Below are 23,155 nucleotides of genomic sequence, written 5' to 3' on the forward strand. Positions count from 1 at the left end.
GGATTTGGCGACATGGACGTTAGAGAGCGTAGCGGAAACACTGCTTTGAAGTGTGAAGATGACAAGAGAAAACGTTAGAACCCTCATGTCTTCAAGTAGATCTTGCACATTAAACTAAACTTATACCGGTACTATTTTAACAGTTTGTAGATTTACGTAAGTTTCCTTTATTATTTCTAACAACAATTCTCTATTGTATCTAAAAATTTATAGATGATATCAATTATACAGAATTTGGTATACTTATTTGTTTTCATTAATGACAAAAGCAGAATGCTGAACCACTCTATGTAACCCCGAAGCTACAAATGTATTTCTATAGAAGTCTTCGATATCCGTTACTTTTTCTACGCATACAGAGGAGAAATATATGACGCCATAGTAAACAATATTATCGATACGGGAACATGAACTCCAATTGAGAATATTATACTATTAACAAAATCGAAGCGACTATACCATTGTTGAGGTGTAGGTAAAGAAATGTGAAAAATCAATATAGCCTCTATATTCATAGAAACATCTTAGTCCTATTGCATTTTAAAATTCTAGAAAACCTAAGTTAATATATTTACAGCAAGAAATAATATCAGACGAATAAAAGTTCCTATGTGCTCATAAAGTGTGAAATCTGTCACTACATACTTCTTTGTTTATTATAACGTTTTTAATGGAGTTAATATCATTGACACCTCTATTCCTCGAACTTCAGTATTTTTCACTAATCCCCATATATTGTCTGCTTTTATCTAGCCTTGTTACAATCAGTCATTCAATACGGAATAATAGGATGGAGTGGAATGGCAAAGACTATCCTAATTCCATTAATATTAGCCTACTACAAAAACGTATCATCAAAATTTGTCTGCATAAACCAATTGATTATCCGACACAATTTATTTATTCTGAATTCCAAGTACTAAAAATTGATAAAATATATAAACATTGATTACTAATTTATTTTCACAAAAATCGAATGAACTTTATAACTGACAAATATGTACAGAAGAAATGTCCCAACTCTTTTGGCAGATCTTAAATGCTAGGCTACAGCTGGATTTAAGACACTGTAGGAATTATGGACCAAGATTATAAATTCAGTAAATAATCCAGTGCCTAGCAATTTAAACATTGCTAAGTTTAAAAATAAATTAAAATTGTTTGTATGATTATGTTTCATTTTATTATTATTTTAAGTGTTGCTAATATTATATGTTACTAATATTTATTTTATTTGTTACTCTAAATAGATCACATCTTGATAGATAAACGGAGACATATTAGTATAGGAGACATTCGAATCTTCAGAGGACAGACTGTAATTCTGACCATTATTTGGTAATTCGAGAATTAAGAGAAAGACTATCAGTAGCCAATCGAGTAGAGCAACAAGTTAATATTAGTGGATTCAATATTCTAAAATTAAAAGTCGAAATTTCAAATAGGTTTGCCGCTTTAGGAAGTTCCGACGAAGTTGAGAAAGAGTTAGATGTTAATAGCGTGTGGAAAAATATCAGACATAGTATCAAAATTGCAGCTGAGCAGAGCATAGGGGATTAAGAAAAAGAAACTGTGGTTTGATGAAGCTTGTTCCATGGTAGTAGAAAGAAGGAAACTGGTAAAATTTAAATTCTTGTAGGATCCAGTTGACGCGAATACAGATAAATATTTCAATGAAAGATGGGAAGCAAGTCGTACACTTAGGAATAAAAAGAGAGGTTACTTGAAGGAAAAATTGAATTAGGTACAAACATATAGTAAGAATAAAAACATTCGAGATTTATATAAGGGTAGGCTATAAAGGAATTTAAGAACCAATATCAAGCATGGGTAAACGTGATCAAGGATGAGAATGGTAACTTGCTTGCAGACTCTCATCCAATCCTGAACAGGTGGAAAAATTATTCTGAACAACTACTAAATGTACATAGGCCAAATAGAAATGATCGGGACGAAATTCCAATACAAACTGCTGAGCCATTTATACCCGAACTCACACTTTCTGAAGTCGAAATTGCGATAGAAAATCTGAAAAAGTACAAGTCTCCAGGTATTGATCAAATTCCAGCAGAATTAATACAAGAGGGTGGAAGCGCATTATCTAGCGAAATTTATAAGCTTGTACTTGTAATTTGGGAAAAGGAAATTGTACCAGAACAATGGAAGGAGTCCATAATTGTACCTATTTTTAAGAAGGGGGACAAGAATAACTGTAGTAATTTTCGAGGAATAAGTTATCACTTTTGTTGAAGTCATACAAAATTTTGTCCAATGTTCTTTAGAGAAGATTAACTCCATATTATGTAGATGAAATTATTGGGGATCATCAGTGTGGTTTTAGGCGTAATAGACCGACTATTGATCAGATTTTTTTTTGTAATCGACAGATATTGGAGAAAAAAATGGGAGTATAAAGGCACAGTAGATCAGATATTCATAGATGTCAAAAAGCATATGTCTCTATTAGGAGAGAAGTTTTATATAATAAGTTACAAGAGAATGAAGAAAGTTACACAACGCAGAACTGCATGCATTGTATTCTTCACCTGACATAATTAGGAACATTAAATCCAAACGTTTGAGATGGACAGGGCATGTAGCATATATGGGTGAATCCAGAAATACATATAGAGTGTTAGTTAAAAGACCTGAGGGGAAAAAAATTCCTTTGGGGAGGCCGAGACGTAGAAGGGAGGATAATATTAAAATAGATTTGAGGGAGGTGGGATACGATGCTAGGTACTGGATTAATCTTGCTCAGGATAGGGACCGATGGCGGGCTTATGTGAAGGCGGCAATGAACCTGCAGGTTCTCTAAAAGCCATTTGTAAGTAGGATAAGTATCACCATCTCACTCAGACGCTAAATAATCACAGAAGTTGTTAAAAAGTCTTAAATAAAACTGTAGAGATTATAAGTACATGTGCAAATGAATCTTCGGGTGTTTCAAACTATTTGTCGGTGTGCCACATATTCAAAGCTGGCTAATTGGTATTTTGAATGTACCGCGTTCCCCTTTTCCGTGACGCGATATCAGCCAACATTTAAGAATTTTTATGCTCGATCATGCCGAAATGTAGTAATTAAACACCTGGTAGCAGTCCTTTAATGCATGTCATTAAAGTACACCTACTCATTAAAGTATAGGTCTTCAGCCAATCACAAGTCAGCTTTGTACCGTTATATCGATTATTCTCGGATATGCAATCGACAGACAATTAGAGAAAAGTCACGGAGGCTGGAAATCCAATACTGTCGCAGAAGGTTATGTTCTGTTACTATAATAATTAGCGTTAATTGTAAATAATATTCAAATAAATTCAATTTGTCATCTCTTTTTTCAATTCTAAATCAATTTCCAGGTTATATCAGACTAATGTTCATTCTTATTCTGTGCCAAGGTCAATGACATTCGGCCTCGGAAAAAATCAATACTTTCGCGTCTGCGCACATCTCACAATTCAGGTCAGTTCGCACATAACCATAAAAAGACCTAATTTTCAATACTTTCAAGTTAGAAATATGGTCGAGCATAAAAAGTCGTATGAAACTTGCCTATAATGGTAATTAAGACGCTCGTATGAAAATTATGACTTGCGTCTTAATTACTACCATTATAGGCTCGTTGCACAATGTACTATTAAATTACTCTACGCTTTTTCTTTAGTATTCGTAGCGGATAATTACTACCTTATTTAATACTTTTCAAATTAACATTTTAGAATTTAAAGTTATTAGTGTAGAGAACAGGGTTGTCAAAAAATTAGAATGACACCACTAACTAAGAACAACTGCTGGATAACTTTCGGCGCTGGACGCTGGACTCATTTTGCTGGCATTATCATCTTCAATTCACTCTGACGCTAGATTCGACTAGATAATCATCGCAGTTGATGAAGTGTAATAGAATAAACCAAATAAAAACTTGCACCGAAATAAGCCTACTCTCAAAATGTTCTTTGTAGTTTTAAATATTGCCGCCAGAGGACAGATGCGTTCATAAAAATGTTGTAACTTCAAACTTTGTCATTAGATGTCACTAGCAACATCACTGCACTTGTGCTGCCAAACAAGGTATTTCGGAGTATGTCACAACTAACACGATCGGGTCCTCCAGAACTACCCAATCACAATAGCCAACACTCAACTTCTACTCCAGCGAAATCTCACATATCTCCCTCACCTCCAAACTCTCCTGGAGCGAAGTAGCCGAAGAAACCTGGAGGTAATATAACTCAGCAACCAGAGTAATAAGATACCTAAGTGGCATCAATCGACCTGGCTGTATAACCGAAATTCTCCTCCACCTATACAAAGCATTGGTTCGATCCCTATGCATACACCCCCCCCCCTCCATTTTCCTCACACAAGCCGCTCCAACGACCCATTCGAAAATCGAAGCCCGCGAAAGAAGAATTCTCCGCCAAATCTTCCACCTGCACAGACGCACCAGAAACAACACAGTTTACACTACGACAAAAACAAAGCCGGTCTTCACACATCTAAACAACATAAACAGGAAATACACACATTCGGCAGTAAATCGCATATATTATATACACAACACATCTTCGCAAATCCACCGAACACAAAAACACAACAACACGAGAAACTCCTCTACAACTGCCACCAGCCCCAATCACCAAACTGAAACGCACAAACAAAACCGCAAACACATGTTGGAAATTTGAATACTGTCTGAGAGGACACACGACAGCAACCGAGAGGCAGATCAATAAAATAACTGTACACCATGAAAGTCTCCATAACCATTAAGACGCTTCTGCCACCGGAAGGGGAAACTTTAAAATCTGAACAAAAAATATATATGTGCGTATGTATGTATGTATGTATGTATGTATGTATGCCAGTGGCGGCTCGTGGGTATTTAAATAAGGGGGGCTGCATACAAAAATAAACTAAGCAAATTACTTTATTTAAAGATTACTTCCATGCGCCTTATCTTGTAAGTTTTGTTTAAATGGGACAGGCTCACGTCAGTAGATGTACTGGCATTTAAAAGAATCCTGCAGACAAAATTCCGGCACACCGGCGAAGCTGATATAACCCCTGCGGTTGCGAGTGCCGTTAAATAACCATAATTTAATTTTTTATATGCAGATTTGAACCTTAGAAATATCTAACTGGCGATGTTGTAGTTGGTTGTAATATATATATATATATATATATATATATATATATATATCAATAAATAAAAAAAATAACTGAGCCAGAAATTGAATTCAGGATCTTCAAGAGTACGCACCAGGGCGCTTGCCTTATTTATTGTCATATTGTTAGACGTTTCAGATTGCATTATATTTTGAAAACATTCTAGCAATGGCTCCTTCTTCTCATGAACAACATTTACTGTTCTTATTTTAAATCCATCTTGTTGCCCCAGCTGATGAAATTGTCTTTGAAACACATTAATCTAATACAGACTGAGGGGAGATCGAGAGAAGAAAGCAGGGATACTGGATAAATTATCAAAAAAATATGCGAGCCTTTGTATTTTGTTTAGCGGCTCTTTCCATTATAAGATTCAACTGATGGGCACTTAATTTCACATTTCTCCTGAATTGTTAAGGTACTGAACCGTAGAGACTGTAAATATTGTACAGAATTAAACATTGTTGCACTTGTTATACTCACAACATTAAAGAAAATGTATTTAAAACTGCGCGCTACTGACAAACTGCTGCAAATTTTGCAGCGCCTGGATGCTCTGGATTAATGGCAAGGGGCTCCAGGGGGAGGGGTAAAACTAACGCGCAAAGCATCCGAGACGAGACTGGCAGCTCCAGGGGAGGAAGTGACTTCACCCTATAGTCATTGTCTGTGGTTTCGCTCTGGCAGCACCAGGGGAGGACGTGACTTCACTAACACTTGCGTGCATGTCATTGAGAGCGAAATTTTTAAAAAAATTCGAGCCGCTAAATAGAGACTGTATAATAAATGTTTTTCACAACATGAAACGGGACAAGAGCCACAAATGTCTGGGGGTGCTGCAGCTCCGCAGCCCCTCTTCGAAAGCCGCCCCTGATGTATGCACAGTGTTCTGCCCAAGAGCAGGTCTTTAATTGCAAACCCAGTATTTTTCATTCTTCCCAATTTCTTGTTTTCCTCTTAATCTCCTCATATAATACCATAACGTTGTCTATCAGCTGATATCTCTTACCTCTAACTCTTCTCCCGTTCACCACTCCTTATATGTACCATATGTATATTATATTCCTACTAACTAGCCCCCTACAAATATCGTAAATTAACAAATTAGGTCTACACCAAAATCAAAGGAATCAATCACTGCACTCACACACCTACTGGCACTTATGCCAGAAATAGTCTCATACGTGTATACTGTGCTCCAACCACGAGAAAGTCTCTGACGGGTGAAACGGAGCGGGGTAATGCTGTGAATGAGTGTTGATGTCATAAGATGTAATAAAGTCACACACGTGGGTACTCTTATCTCTGTTCGCTAGCTCTCACAGCACAAACCATAACATTGATACAGACATATTGATACTACCCTAGTTACAAAATTAAATCACTGTTAATCTCCTGGTCTTTTAATCTCTTCATACAGGAAATAACATATACAGGAGAGCGCATGGTTTTTAAACTGACGTTATGACGGTAATATTATTTATCTACTTCGCTCCAATAGATGACGCAATAGTAAGCACATTCCTTTCACGGTTGATCTCCTGGTTGGAGAACAGTATATATTTTTGTGCGAGATCGTGCGTATTTGCTTGTTTTCCGCACAGAACCAATACGCGGTAAGTGTGAAATACCACATTCAGTATTCCCAACGTAACACACAACAATTTCCCTCTTCTTACCGCTTAAGCACGACATTCATTTTGCTGCTTTAGGCTTTTAACATATTATTTTTAGAGACGTTTAACATAGTAATAATTATAAATTGGAAACTTACCACTGCAATTTCACCTAAATTGCAATGTTAATTATTGTTTTTAAATATTTGCAAAAATTAAGTAAACTCTACAACACCAAAAAAGTTACTGCATTTGTAATGCAAGTAACATTAAGGAAGCCGTGAAAAAATCAACAAGATTCCAGATGCCGATGTTATTACTGCAATATGTTATATAAATAATATTGTTAAAATATTAAAATGAAAAATAAATCATTACATAACCTTGCCGTTTGTTTTAAGTTCGCATTTATAAACTGGGGAAAAAAAAGACAGACGTATATCACGGCCTGCTGGAGTATAGTAAACACAGAAAACATTTTATAGCAACAATGTTGAAGAAAGATATTTTGGTTTTCCGAAGTTGCCGTCATTAAACAGAAACCAACATGGAGATTTCATTGCAACTAATTAGAAATTCGTCTTTCAGGTATGTAATAAACGATCTTCGCACAAAATAATGTACGATACACGAGCGGTATGTTTGTTTTCATGTTCTCTGAAATTAAAAAAGCTCAACTACGTTTCGCTTTTTCAATCTTTTCCTCGACCATGAAAACGTCAATATACCGCTCTTGTAACGTATATTACTATTATTGTTTTTTATATGTACAATGGCTCGGCGTATAAGACCCTAAAACGGCCTCTGGCTCAAAATCAGAAATGTAAAACAACAACAACAACAACTAACACGATGTCGATGTACAGTAATTCAGGATGAGGCATGGAGCATTTTAAATTTTACATAATAATAGGCATTATTATAAACTAAAATGCAGGTATACAACTTTTCAGCTGGTTTTTTAAAGTCCTACAGGCGTGGTTTGGGCATTCGCACAGTGGGGTTGATTTGTGATGTATTCGTGGAATTTATGACGGGAAACAGAAGAACTCTGAAGAAAAAACTCTCAGCGCCTTGTCCATCACAAATTCCTTTCTGACCAAGACGAAGATCGAACCCCGGTCGCCAATGTCGAAAGCAGGAAAGAACCATTCGGCCACGGGTGAAACACAGATAAGCTTTTTATTCGTAACTCGATATTAGAAAAAAAAATCTAAAATCAGATTTCTTTGATTCTATGTCCTCTACATACAAGTCAGAAAAGATTCTTGTATTCCCCTTGCCCTGCTCGTATTTCTCTTCTCCTTGTCTTTCCCTTGTTCTCATCTTCCAGATATCCTCGTATTCTCTTTGTATTCGTCTTGTTCTCATCTTCCCCTTAACCTTTTCTTCCCCTTGTTCTCCCCGTCTTCTCCTTGTCATCTTTGTCCATGTCTTCCCCATCTTCTCCTTGACTGCCCCTTGTCTCCCTTGCCTTCCTTTGAACGTGCTTGTTAAATTCTAAGTGAAGCCAGATGTAGGCTAATGAAGCATTTAACACATACTGTATAAAGTCAACTCCGGGTATAGTGAACCTCTGTGGACTTGCAGATTTCGAAGTGTCTCTTCCCTAACCTTAAATGACAGAAATGAATGAAATTGTGAACAAGAAAATAAAATATTTCATTTTTGTGGAATGGATTACACTGTATGCTGTTACTCATAGCAGCTTTACTTAAACTATGTTGTCGACCCACGTCCGCTTGCGAAAGACCACGTTCAATGTCACTTATAATATTCGCCTTATCTTCCAAAGAAAACAATTTATGCTTCGACATTTGTATACTGTAAATTCACTAGATTAGATAGAAATGACAAACGCTGTTATGGTATGACTGCGTACTCAGCCTTGGAATTTCCCGGCTCACTTAATGGAAACTGGGAGAGGGTTCATGGAGTTTGAAAGCCATCGAAATCTTACCTTCATTTATGCTCTGGAAATAATGTCCGTCCCCTTTTAATACAAGAAGGCAATTTCATTTCCGTTTTCCGTTGCTTCAATGCTATCAGTCATAATGGAAATGTTTCTGAGAACCCTTTGACGGTGGAGGATTAGAAATAATAGTAGAGTAGTGTGCCTGAGAACAGAATGGCAACCCTTCGACGGTGGAGTGAGGCAAGGTCGTCACGCGTTGCCTGGATTTACAGTACAGCTCATTGTCTGGGAATCACTAACCCTACCTTTGTCCTTTGACTAAAGGAGTAAGAAACTTAGAATGTTGTTCTCAACACATTCTTTCAATTTTATACAAGAAGGTCTAAATTCAAATAATTTGTCAGGATACAAGGTTCACTATAACCGAAGTGAAGGTTCACTATAAACGGAAATATTAATGTACTTTTTAATGTATGCGGGTCGGGACCAACGATTTAGGTTCACTATAGCCGAATGTTCACTATAACCGAGTTCACTATATCCAGAGTTGACTGTATTAGTCATGCAGAAGTTTTAGTCAAAGAAGTTAATGTAATATCCGAATTTTCAGTTGTAAGGAGCAGAACTAAAGTTCTGCCATTTTGATTATTAAAGTCCCGACAAAGAAACAAAAAATCCAAAAGAATAATTGTTTAGAACACAATTTTATCTAATAATTGTTCACACTGCATTAAATTCCATTAAGGCAAGATCTGAAAATCTGAGAGTGCTATTCATAGACATTTCGCAACACGAGCTATGAGCGTACAAAGCTAGCTCCGGCTATTAGAGACCTGCAAACTGCGCACACAACCGGTTTAGTTTCGTCCGGTCGGGAGCCCAACCGGCTACGATGAACATCGGGCCTAATAACTCGGTTGTCGAGCGATTACGCCTGATGTATTGCAGAGTTGACAGAACATCAGGCGCATTTACATGAAAATAACGTTTTTCGAGTACACAACAGGAGTAACAAGGAAATTTACGTTGTCTTATTGAAAAAAAAAAAAAAAGTGTTTGCAAGTATTCTTACAGTTCATTCGACATTGTAACAAATATATTTTCTTTATTATTCTGAACTTGCAGTAACTTTATAAGTATCGTTTACATTTTAAACTTTTAGAGTTTTACTAATGAAGTTGTTAATTGTTAAACAATGTTATAGTTTTTCACAGAACAAGACGTGCACAAGCCATGTATATTTTTCTTACCAATAAACGCTATATACCTGGCGTTTTTCCATACCAGTGTTAAACAGTATACGTCATAAATTCATCATTTGATTACGTCGTAACTCTTTCTCGTCACATATTGACTGAATCTTGTTCAGATTTAAAAGGCATGATGGGACCGATAAGCTAATATACTATTAGTGACAATTAAAATTTATTACATGTGCCGTCTATGCTTATCCTTATTTAACAAGTATATTGGTTATACAATATTTTGTTACATAATATATCAATTGAACGTTTTGGGCTCTATGGAGCCATCATCAGAAACAAATAAGCCCATATGTATGATATAAGTTGTTGCCCCAGCTACTACCAAATTATGGATATCCACACAGGCAGCAAACTGGACAACTATTAGGCCTACTCCTGATTATAATAATTTTAAAGTATTTTATGTAATTTTATCATCAACAATTTTAACACTCTAATACGGCCTACATAGCCGCTTTGTATTTATAATGTAATTATTGCCATATAATCATCGATTTTACAAAGAAGCATGTTAATTAATATTAACTGAGTTTACTTGTACGGCAATCGACTGTGTACTTATATCATACATATGGGCTTATTTGTTTCTGATGATGGCTCCATAGAGCCCAAAACGTTCAATTGATATATTACTGTATGTAACAAAATATTGTATAACCAATATATTTGTTAAATAAGGATAAGCATAGACGGCACATGAAATAAATTTTATTTGTCACTAATGAGTCTTGTTCGATTGGTATAACCCAATGATCGATATTACATAAGTTCATGTAAGATCGCAAATTATTTAGGACACAAATCTCACACAGAAAGAAATGGTAAGGAGGAAGAAAATACGATCTCCAAATAACACCAGGTACATTTCATCATACAATAACTTTTTAACATTTTCTCAGTAGGCTATACAAACAGAGTAATAATATTGAAGGATATTTATTTTGTTTAATTACAAAAATATGTTTGATTCAAATAGGAATACAAATAATTTGACACTTTAATACATTTATTTTTGTATTTCGAACTTGCACTAATTTGACTAGTAACAAATAAATGAACAATGGACACAGTGACATCGAAGGAAATAGACGTAATGTATAATGTGAAATATCATAATGTAAACATATTCAAAAATATAATTACAATTCATTATGAAACAAAATAGAAAATACGTACCTAAGTCCATTGTACTTTAAACTAAAAAAATATATAGGCCTACCTCTAAAACAATAGTTGCATGCTTTTTAATTATTCTAATCAGTTGCAATATTATTTATTAAGAAATCAATTTAAAAAGATAAACAGTAATGTTATTTTCAACAATACGATTATTTTGGCTCCCAATGGTGGTTGTTCTGTACAAAATAAGTATAATTTACACATTTCTAAACTACGAATAACAAAAGAATATCAAGGTTTAGAAACAAATCATTCTGTATAGAAAATATCTACTTCAGAGAAAACAAGTGTCATTCAAAGAACTATTTTATTACACACGTGCTAATATCAACTATTTGATGTTCACAATTATTATTAGGGCCTATTATCATAGACTACATGATCAAAGTTGACTTCTTGTGTTTATGTATTAATAAATCTGTTTTACTAGTCTAAAGTTACGCTCGGTGCAAACACTTATTTATGTAATGGCCAATATTCATTTCACAAGTGTTGCTAGAGAGGCTAGAGTTGTTTGGTGATCTTTCCATCAATTTAGTATGTAGAAAATGAAATGAGCATAATGTGTAATGTGAGATATAATAGGTAAATAAAGCCAAAATAGAATTACAATTAATCACAAAACATAAAATTAAATAATTATTAACTCTAAATACATTTCTCCAAAACAGTAGCTATTCATATACAGGGTAGAAGTGAAATAACCCTGCAGATTGTACGGGGCGATAAGGTTCACTTAAATGAATGGAAAACCTATATTACGTTTAATTCTCTAGTCATAGTAAACATACTAAAAGCATTGGTTGTAGTAGGTTTCAGAAGATATAAAGTTATTTTTGTTTTAGTTTTACTATTGATCGGGTTTACTGTTTTTTAAGTGTGTCATTATTGTAATATTATAATTCAGTTTTCTAGTGTAAGCAAAAATTACAACCTTGGTAATTTGTGGATACCGAAAGTTTTTTTCTGCAATTTACGCTTTACAACGTCTGTAGTTTCACGCTGCATGCTCTTTGTTCCTCTTGATGATCCGCAGCTATAATATCTGGATGATTCACTGTGATCTTCATTTTATACGCCAGAGCCGTCCACCCACAGAGAGATCGGATCAACTCGAATACACGTTAAACCGAATACTGAGGCAGTACGCAAGCAGATGTACTTCGCATACCGCCTATAAAGCCAGGCGTTCAGTAGCGCTATGCAAGTTGGTTCGGCTTTCAACCGGTTTTGCAGGACTCTACCGGCTATCCACTGGTTACTAGTACAGAATTCAAATTATATCCTATCGCTAACACTGGCTTATGAATACGAAAAACGCTGATCATCCACCGGAAGCCCGCGCTAAAAATGTCTATGAATACGGCCCTGAATGATTGTAATAGTATATTAATTAAATTTCTTTGTAAATTCAGAGAAATGACAAAGAATGAAATTTTAAAAATGTTGTTCTGATTTAGATGTTTCCCTTCAAATTAATAAAGGAAGTGCAAATCTTAAAGATGTTGATGGTCCTGAGCTCTCCAATGAGCTGGCAACATTCAGAACTTTGAGCATTGAGCAATGACGATGATGGTGTTTCAGAAACTGATCCATTGTACTGTATTGTATTTATTAACATTTCATGGTATTCATACATTCCTTCACAGCTAGAATATGGAACAAGTCAAAAAAATTAATACTACTCTAAAGTCTTAATTTATAGTCACAGTCTAGTTGAAATACATATACAGACGTGGACAAATTATTAGCAAAATTGAAGATTTTTATTACATATTTTTACAAAATATGATTCTTCAACTTAGACTACAGTTGACATTTTTGCGTATTTCGAAATTATTAGCAAAATTGAAGATTTGTATTGTATATTTTTTTTTACAAAATTTGACTCTTCAATTTGGACTACATTTGATATTTTTGCATATTTACAAATTATTAGCAAAACTGAAGATTTTTATTATATATTTTTACAAAATTTGACTCTTCAATTTGGACTACAGTTTACATTTTGGATATTTCCAAATTATTAACAAAACTGAAGATATTTATTTTATATTTTTACAAAATTTGACTCTTCAATTTAAACTGCAGTTGACATTTTTGCATATTTACAAATTATTGGCAAAATATGAAGATTTTTATTATATATCTTTACAAAATTTGACTCTTCAATTTAAACTACAGTTGACATTTTTGCATATTTCTATCTATTGTAATGATAAAAATGTGCAAAATTGTCAACTGTAGTCTAAATTGAAAAGTCAAATTTTGTAAACAGTTTTGTCATAAAAATCGTCAATTTTGTTAATAATTTGTCCACGTCTGTATAGGCCTACAGAATAGGTTTACAATATAGTCTACTAGTACACCATAAAGTTTTAGTATCAATTTCATGAAGCGTTGTTGAATGTCATGAACTTACCTACAGAACAGAAGGCGGGAGAAATTAGGTACTTCTTTAATTTGGCCCTAAATAACCTTATGTTTTGAATTTCATTTTTTATATCGATAGGGAGGCTATTAAAAATTTTTACTGCCATATAACGCTCTCCTTTTTGATAGCACGATATACTTGCCGATGGAGTACGAAAGAATCTTTTTGACGCGTATTTATGCTATTAACTGTTGAATTAGTTACAAAGTTTTCACGATTACATACGAGGAAGATTATTAATGAAAAAATCTACTGATAAGTCATGGACATTATTTGTAGTTTTTTGAAAATAGTACTACAGCTCGACCAAGTTAAGTCTGCGAGCCGAGAGGGGAAGTTGGAGGCAGGTTTGTAGTGAAAGGAGGCGGTAACGAGAGGAGACCCGTACAGTCACATACAACAGTAAAGTTTTCCTACTGCGCTTCAGTTCATAGAGCACTCCGATAACAAGACACTTTGAAATAGACTGTACTTCTACTTCTGCTTGACACACTCTCGACAGTGAGGTTTGGCGTTCCGATTGGCAAGCGTGGGCATAGGAGAGAAAGTTGCATGTGGAGGGGAGGTTAGAAGACAGCATAACGGTTGTCACAGCTTGCCTTTTTCTGAAGACAAGGACAACAACTGCGTAGTGTATTTCAAACGATGTACACACTTTGACATCTGAGCCTCAAATGATCTATGTGGCAACTGTGTTTTGCCTCTTCATTCCATCCCGGTATCCCCACTCGCAGACTTGACTTGAGCAAGCTGTACACGATTCTCTAAATTTTGCTAATTACTCTTTTTTTGTAGTAGGAATATTACTATCTGTGAAATTTCCACAAAATATTATTCCAAAACTCATTACCGAGTGGAAGTATGCAAAGTATATTGTTTTTAATGTATTGAAATTTACTATCTTTTGCATAGATCTAATAGCAAAACAAGCTGAATTTAGTTTGGGGGTAATTTCATTAATATAATTTTTTCAAAAACTTGACCTACACTGTACAAAATAACTTGTCATCATTTCCTAATTTGTTTATAGCTTTGAGAATTTTTTTTCATATTACCTGTGAGTGCAGCATCAGGTGAAAAGAGTTTTTAAAAACTCATACTTATTAAAACACATTTAAGAACAACAATGACTCAAGAAAATTTAATGATTTAGGATTGCTAGCTATAGAAAATGAGTTGTGTGAAAAATTAGACTTGTCAGATGTTATTTATGAACTGGCCAATAAGAAAGCAAGAATAGCGCCGTTCTAATGTAGTGATTAATAGTTGCTTCTGTTTCATACACTTTTACATTTTCTATGTTTATAAATTTCAAATAAATATTGTATGTAAAAATTTGTATGGGTTTTTCTTTGTCAATTTCAAAGTTCTGATACAAGAAACACACTAATAGGCTTCCATAGGTTGAGTTAAGCTGTGAATATACTCGCTATGTGCATTGTTTAAGGCGGTCAATTAGGGGAGAGTATCGGACATCGGGTAGTATCGGACAGTGCGTTTCTTTCATCTACCACCATATGGTAGTACCAGAATGATATGGTTACGTTTCTCTATGCGACATCACAGAAACATAACCATGTCAATCAGGTACTATCATCGTGTGGTAGATGAAAGAAACTCACTGTCCGATATTACCCGATGTCCGATACTACCTGACTCTCCCCTGTATCTAGCACGCAGGCGTCGAAACAGCGTACTTGCACCTTATTCCGATAATATGTTCCATTTACATAATAACAAACGATTTTGTATTATAAATTGCTATAATTTGCTCATTACGGGTTGTATGCAAGAGGAAAATGACACAGAAAAAGATGGGTTGACATGTGACAATCACTAAACCGATTGTGTATTAACATATAAATTTATAAGACACGTCTTTTCTAAGCACCTGATAATTAATTGCACAAGTAATTTCTTTCGTGTATGTAAGTTATACGACAGGTAAGAAACATTGCCTATCGTGAGTGGTTCATAAATCAGGTCGATACTTTATGTAGGCTACATACATATCTTTTTCGTGCTGAAAAAAAGGTATTTATGTAACAAGTTACGAAATGAGAGTATTTTACGCATTAGGTATGAAGATTAGCGACCGAGGCGAATAGTTTAGTGCAGCGTTTCTCAAACTTTTTTGAACTGGGGACCACTTTTTTAAGTCAGAATAGTTCTGCGGACCACCTTACTCTTGTTCCCTTCGAAAGCCAATTTATCATTTATGTAGTATACTTATATTTTAATGTAGAAATAATTAAAATTAATTTAATTCAATTAATTTAATTCAATTAATTTTATATTAATATTAATTAATCAAGTTAATGTTAATAGAAGAAAATTTCTTATATCGTCATCTGGAAAAACAGAAATAAAAAAATAATGCAGAAACATGCCCGATTTTCAACAAGTAAAGATGCAATTTTGCATGTTCTGTTATTGGTGTACGACGTACAGTACGTGACCATTTCAATGTGCAAACTGGGTGTCGGCAAAACTATTAAGAAAGTCATAAATACATGAAAAGATTCGATACTTCGATCCTGTTATGAATTCGGATGGTCCCTAGCTGGGTTACAGGCATGGCGCCAGATGTGCAGGGAAAAGATGGCGAGAAACACCACGTTCATAGTGCTTTAAATCCCTCTTTTGTTGTTGAGAGTAGAGTGGGAAGTCGATAGACGGGTAGGGTAAATAAATTTCATAAAATGTCAGTACTGGGAGAAAAAGTGAAAGGCTACCGCCATGTGTCATTTACAAACTCTGAAATTTTCGGTTATAGTGTGATATGTAATTCGTTTGAATTTTATTTTTTCTTCTGTCTTTTTTTGAAGGACCACAAGGGCGACCTCGAGGACCACAGGTGGTCCGCGGATCATAGTTTGAGAAACGCTGGTTTAGTGGGCTGGACTGAGCTGGAGGTAGAAGAAGTAGCAGTGGGATGGGTAGGATTTCGTAATTTCTCTACAATCGATGAATGATGCTGTTTACTTATATGCAGAAAGGGTTTCAGTGATCCTGCATTGGCGTTACCTGTAATTTTCATTAATTCTCGTTCCTGTATCCCAACCTGAACCATATTCGATATTGATTTATTTAATTGATAAAAACAGTAGTGGTATCACAGATACATAGACAAAGTCAATTTTTATTTTTTTTATTTTTTTTTGGGTTATTTTACGACGCTGTATCAACATCTCAGGTTATTTAGCGTCTGAATGAAATGAAGGTGATAATGCCGGTGAAATGAGTCCGGGGTCCAACACCGAAAGTTACCCAGCATTTGCTCGTATTGGGTTGAGGGAAAACCCCGGAAAAAACCTCAACCAGGTAACTTGCCCCGACCGGGAATCGAACCCGGGCCACCTGGTTTCGCGGCCAGACGCGCTGACCGTTACTCCACAGGTGTGGACTAGACAAAGTCAAAAGAAAAACAAGATAAACAAACTAAAATATTATATCAACACTAGTTTCCATTAATTAATTGATTAATTAATTAGTCGATTGAAAAATTAATCGATTATTAATGAATCGGTCATTAATGAATCTATTATTAATCAATCGATTATTAATCTAGTCTATGTTAAAAATGACTTCTTGCGAGTTTATATTGTATCTGTATTCTGTATATAAAATAATAATATAATTAATATGTTCTGAATTTGTGAGATATAATTCCTCGAGTCATGATTAAAAAAAAAATTGTATTATATAAGCGGGCGTACAGCGATCAAGGGGTAAAAATTTTTCCAATATAAATTCAAACATACATATACCCTATATTGATTTTTTGGTACTACCGATACAGAGATAAATTCTGGCTCACATGACACCCCAACGGGTTCAGACTGGGAACAAGGGAATTCCCTGTTCATCGTCAAGTGTGTCTGAAATTTAAGTGAAAGCATACATAGACATGAAATTACGTGAAATGTGTGTCAGCACAGCATAGATCAATGTACAGAGCTTATAATTACTTTATCTCTGTTTCTGTGCAACGTCACATTTGCGGTGGGGAGGAAAGGACACGGCAGAAAGGTTGTAATGATTTTTAACACGCTGATTCCCACGACTAAGATAAGTCATTTGAAATTTAACAGTCACTGACCGGCAGAGATAAAATATAAGATCCGTAGAATATTGATTGAGTTAACGTTAAGTGGGCCGAGGGATGCGTTTTTGTTTTGCTGAACTTCAAGGCAATGCTGGAGGTGTGCTGCGGACAAGAAAGATTGGGCGAGAGCTGTAGGAGAGGCCAGGGTCCTTCATGGACTGTAGCGCCAGGAGAATGGAGAATGAAAATAAAAGCAATGCTAATTCATTTAAAGTTTGTGTTGCTGTAGCCTGTATATATTTTCGTTTGGTTTCATTTCATTTATAGTCCGATTTTTCTATTAGTTTATTTGTATTTCTGCTGATGTGGAAGAGAAGGTCTGATGGCCTTAACTACGCCAAAATAAATAAATAAACACACATATATATACATACAAATTAAAAAACATTTGAACGTATGGCACGTGATGAAATGTTTTCTTTCGCTGCCTGACCTACAGTTGTTTTAAATTGAGTTAATCCTTTCAGGCATTCGGCTAAGAAGTTCATTAATTCATGTAAATGACACTATGTAATGATTTCATCTTTTTGGACGAGAAAATCTAACCAGTTTAATAAAAAAAAAAAAAAAAAAAAAAAAAAAGGACAACCCAGGGAACACCGGGTGCTTTCAGCTAGTAATTAATATATATTTTTTCCGCAAAGTTTTCTTATTATCTCTGAACGTTGTTCCTTGCCTGCATTAGGATGTATTATAAGTAACGTTGGAATTTAGTTTAGTATGAGTAAATATGTATTTATCTCGTAATAAAGCTTGTGGCCAGACTATCCATCTCAATTTTGTTTGGAGGTTTTCTTGAAGATGCTTTGGGGTTGAGATTCTTTGCGTTGTTTCTCACAGAACTTGTCCTCATTCAATCATTTGGCAAAGCTTGTTCTCATTATCTTAATCTATTACCTCTGTTAATTAACGTAATAGGTTTCTTTCCACCCTGTATATAAGGAATAAACATTCAAAACCAGACATCTCCATTTTCAAAAAATGTTACAAATGTGTGTGTCTGAATAAACGACGATTTTTCTATGGTGAAATTTTATATGAATCAACAGTAAAAAAAAAAATCCTTAATATTTAACCACACAAAAAAATTTTGGGTAAAAACGTAATACGGCGAACGCTAAGCTCCGCCCACGACCCCTTTCCACTTTTCCCCTACAAGCTCACCACACACTCTACGTTTTCGCCAAATTTTGTTCATGGCAGAGATTTCAGTTTTTGGCATCTAAAGTGTAGGCCAATTTTTTTTTATTGGACATGTCTAGTTTTGAATGTTCGCTCCTCATATGCAAAATGCGTATTGTATGAAAATTATTTAACACGTTGACTGCCGTGTGAGAAGGGGTGTGTCTCACACCAATTTTGTACCTGCAGGCCTTGTGAGACATCAATTGTCTCACAGGGAAATTTTTACTTCGAGCCGCGTGATACAGCAGCGGTTGCACAGAGCCATATGAGTTGCATGTAGATGTCGAGGCATTGGCCTGAGGGAACCGACGCTGTTCTTGGCCTTCAGCTTCCACGACCTGAAAAGGTGCTAGGGTCATGCAAATTTTGTTGGATTTTCACATCAATTTATTGGAAAAAATTACTAATAATAAAGAATACAATGACAAAACACATATAACAAATAAAAAATTGGTGATTTACATAATACACTAATGTACACGACTTGAAAAGGAGCTAGTATCATTAAAATGTGTCTGATTTTCTCCGAAATTTATTGGAAGAAATTACAAAATCAAAATACACAAAAAATAAAAAGTGGTGATTTACATAGTACACTGATTTACTACGAAAAAGCAAGGAATGCAATAATGATTGTCACAGGAAATACACAAATATCTTACATTAGATGCTTTTCTCTGTGCTTCTTTTCTCCCAGAAACATTAGCTTTCTTTTTATAGCACTCCTCACAGCGTTTCTTGCAAGACATGGTTTTCTGGAATGTTTACATTTGGAATCTGCTCATCATTGTCAGCATTCTTCATTCCAAGCAGCTCTTCGCACACAATTTCTTTGAATCTAGTAATACTCATTTTATTTTTCGTGACTGTGGAAAATATGATATGGGCGTTCACAATTGTACCGAAAATTGCCAGCTTACGGTACCATTTGATACCACGTTACAGCGACGTATTGTAGGCCTTCAATTGATCTGATATGTCATTAAATGCTTTAGAATGATTATAGTCAATTATGACCTTGGGCTTTGTAATTTCTTTGTCATGTTTTTGCACAGTTACTGTTTCATCTAAATGTTTGCTACTGAGCATTAGGACGTCCAGTGTGTCTTTCCACTTAGAAACAATGGCACCTGTGTCACTCTCTCGCAATAATGCCTCCTTTATTCAATTGAGCATGGACAACGTCATTTGGCTTGCATTTTCGATTTTTTCGGAGAGTACCCGTCAAATGAATATTGCGGGAAAGAAGTTTGTGAGCCAGAGTAACACTTGTGTAATAGTTGTCCGTAAATAATATATAATCTTTTCCCAACAAATCTCCCACTAAGTTTTCCACCACACATGTAATGGTTCACTACTATTGGTTTCTTTGCCACAATATATGTATAATCACCCGTTATACATGATTTGAAAAGCATGACCAATGTTTCATCGATACATATTTCCTCCTCTGGTACGATAATTACTTGATATGTTGCTTTCAATTTTTCCAACAACGGAGACAATTTCCGAATCTTTGATATTTGCCCCAAATTTTCATTATCATGAAATTGCCACATGCATAGAAAAGTTTAAACCTATTGCGATATATAAACGTTTTTACATAATTGTCATAAATCTTTCTTTTGACCAATAGTTTTCCAGCTTTGGTTATCTCACCAACCCCATCCAAATCAAAATGCCCATTCATTTCTTCATTTCATCTGAATTGATCTCTTTCCACTGGCGCAATCTGGGTTTAGGTGCTAACAGAGGATCGTTCAATTTTTGAGATGCGTATCTGTTTGTTTCAGTTACCAAGATATTTATAATTTCATCGTCAATGAAAAGCAAGAAGAAATCATTGGGCATTTTGTCAGTATAGTTCTGAGAGACTTATGGATCAACTCGAACATTTTGCACTGTAATAACTTCATATTGTCTTCTGATACTATTCCCCAGTTTATATTGTCAGTGTTCACGCCATTTCCGTAGTTTTCACCTTTGCCCCATCAATTACATAGTCCTGTATAACTTGATCAATCGATGATCCAGCAGCATTACTGTCCTCATCTGTTAGACCCTGGTTCTGATGTGCTGTTCTCGAAATAGAATAAAACCACAGATAGACTAAAAACTTGAGACTTTGTATTATATAGGGCTATACTATATAATTATATGAAAACTATAAATATATACTGTATATATACAATAACTGTATATATGGTATGCACCACAAATACTGACAAACTATTCGATACATACCTTTGGGTTGTACCCTTGTATTTCTTTCTTACAAGTTGGTGGTCACTTCCTGACTCAGACGAGCTATGTGACGATGGAACATAATTATCAGATGATCCATCACAAACTCGACAATCCATCGTCTGATAAATACTGATCAAATAACTTTTGTATATGTGCTTGCTCCTCTTCATATGACATACGAGTATTTCGATAAAGGACAATTGTCACCCGTCTCAAGATACAAGTAGGACACGCTAAATAATCCTAACGAGAGTCCACGGCTCCAACAATGTATAGAAATAATTTCCAGCTGGAATAAAAGTTTGGCGGGATTAGATAAAGGCGTGAGAAACGTTAGTCTCACACGGCTTGAAACGTAAAAAACTTGTTATAAAGGCCGCGTGAGACTTACTTGTCTCACGAAAAAATATCAAGATTCCAATGAATCAAACGTTATATTCCGATAATTTACAATACAGAAGTTCCCATAAATGCATTCTTTGGACAAAGAAAAGAAAATAAATTAGTGGCCGCATAAAAATGGTCTTACACATAACATTACGGCAGTCAACGTGTTAACTTAGTTTTCAATTATCATGATATTAGTAATCAGATAAACATTTGTTGGTGGATATGATTGCATATTTTAAGATGTAGGCCTATTTATATTGCTTGCATATTTTCCTATTTCAGTATAAGAATTGCATATTCTGGATATTTTCTGATGTATATTTCCTTTCGTAATACAACAAAATGACATACAGTCTTACTAATAAACCGTGTATAGTTTTTATAAGAGACTTATGCAGAGTTGAGACAGAAAACATTACTAATAAACCGTGAATAAGCTATGGACGTATAAACAGGCTGTAACTATACAACGGGAATTGCTATGCAGTAGTTATATACACGAAACCCCTTGTTTAAGCGTTGTATATAGCGAAAAAATGGCAGCCCCTCTAACAGCTGTTCGTATCGACTGTCATTTTATGATGATGGTTACCTTGTAACCACAGAAGAACAAACCAAAGATCATAGAATTATTAGAATAATATTGCTGTAGCTTGTACTCTTTGACCAAAATGTAGTGTGATAATCGATTAGAGCCAGTTGTACTATCGATATTTAACACGCCATACTAGAGCGCTCTACCGGATGCAATAGAGAACCTCAGATATTCTATTACCTTTCGTAACGAAGTAATGACGAAACTATGACGTAGCTGTGTAACAGTTATACTGTTATACACGACGCATGTAGTGATTATTAGTAAGGAATTTACACACGACTTATAAACGAGCTACTCATTGTATAAGTATAAGACAGTTAAACGTCTGTACATAGAGTTTTTATTAGTAAGACCGATACAGTATTAAACAATTCTCCGTAGCTTAATGAGGAATTATTCATATCCTGTTGAAAAGCAGCATTATGCTTAGCTCATTTGTAGGGCCGGTATTTATGAAGATTGCGAAAATCACGACATAATAGGTATACAATAGATTTTTGCTAATCTTTACGAATTAGGCCTAAGTGATTCTGTTTACCTGTTTATGTTCTGCGTACTGTGTACTTAGCTCTGTTTCAATCAATAATTCAGTATGGTATGGCAAAATGGCAAAATCGACTCTCCACCCTTTAAATTTGCGCAAAAAAAAATTATCAAAATTTGTCTATATAAATCTTTTGATTACCCAACAAAATTAATTTTTCAGGAAATTAGTGTATCAAACTTAGAACAAATTTATAAACAAACATTGCTGATTTACTTCCATAAAAACCACAATAAATTTAAATTTGATCCTCATGAATACCATACGAGACAAATCTAGTTTCTTTCTAAAAATATCAATGCCTTAAAAACAATATACTTTGCATACTTCCACTCGGTAATGAGTTTTGGAATAATATTCTGGCGAAATTCCACAGATAGTAACAATATATTTCTATTACAAAAAAGAGTAATTAGAATAATAGTAGGTGCGAAATCTAGGGAGTCGTGTAGGAATATTTTCAAAAAATTACAAATAATGCCCATGGCTTGTCAGTATATCT

The sequence above is a fragment of the Periplaneta americana genome, chromosome 2 (assembly GCF_040183065.1).
Source record: "Periplaneta americana isolate PAMFEO1 chromosome 2, P.americana_PAMFEO1_priV1, whole genome shotgun sequence".
In the NCBI taxonomy this organism is placed as follows: Eukaryota; Metazoa; Arthropoda; class Insecta; order Blattodea; family Blattidae; genus Periplaneta; species Periplaneta americana.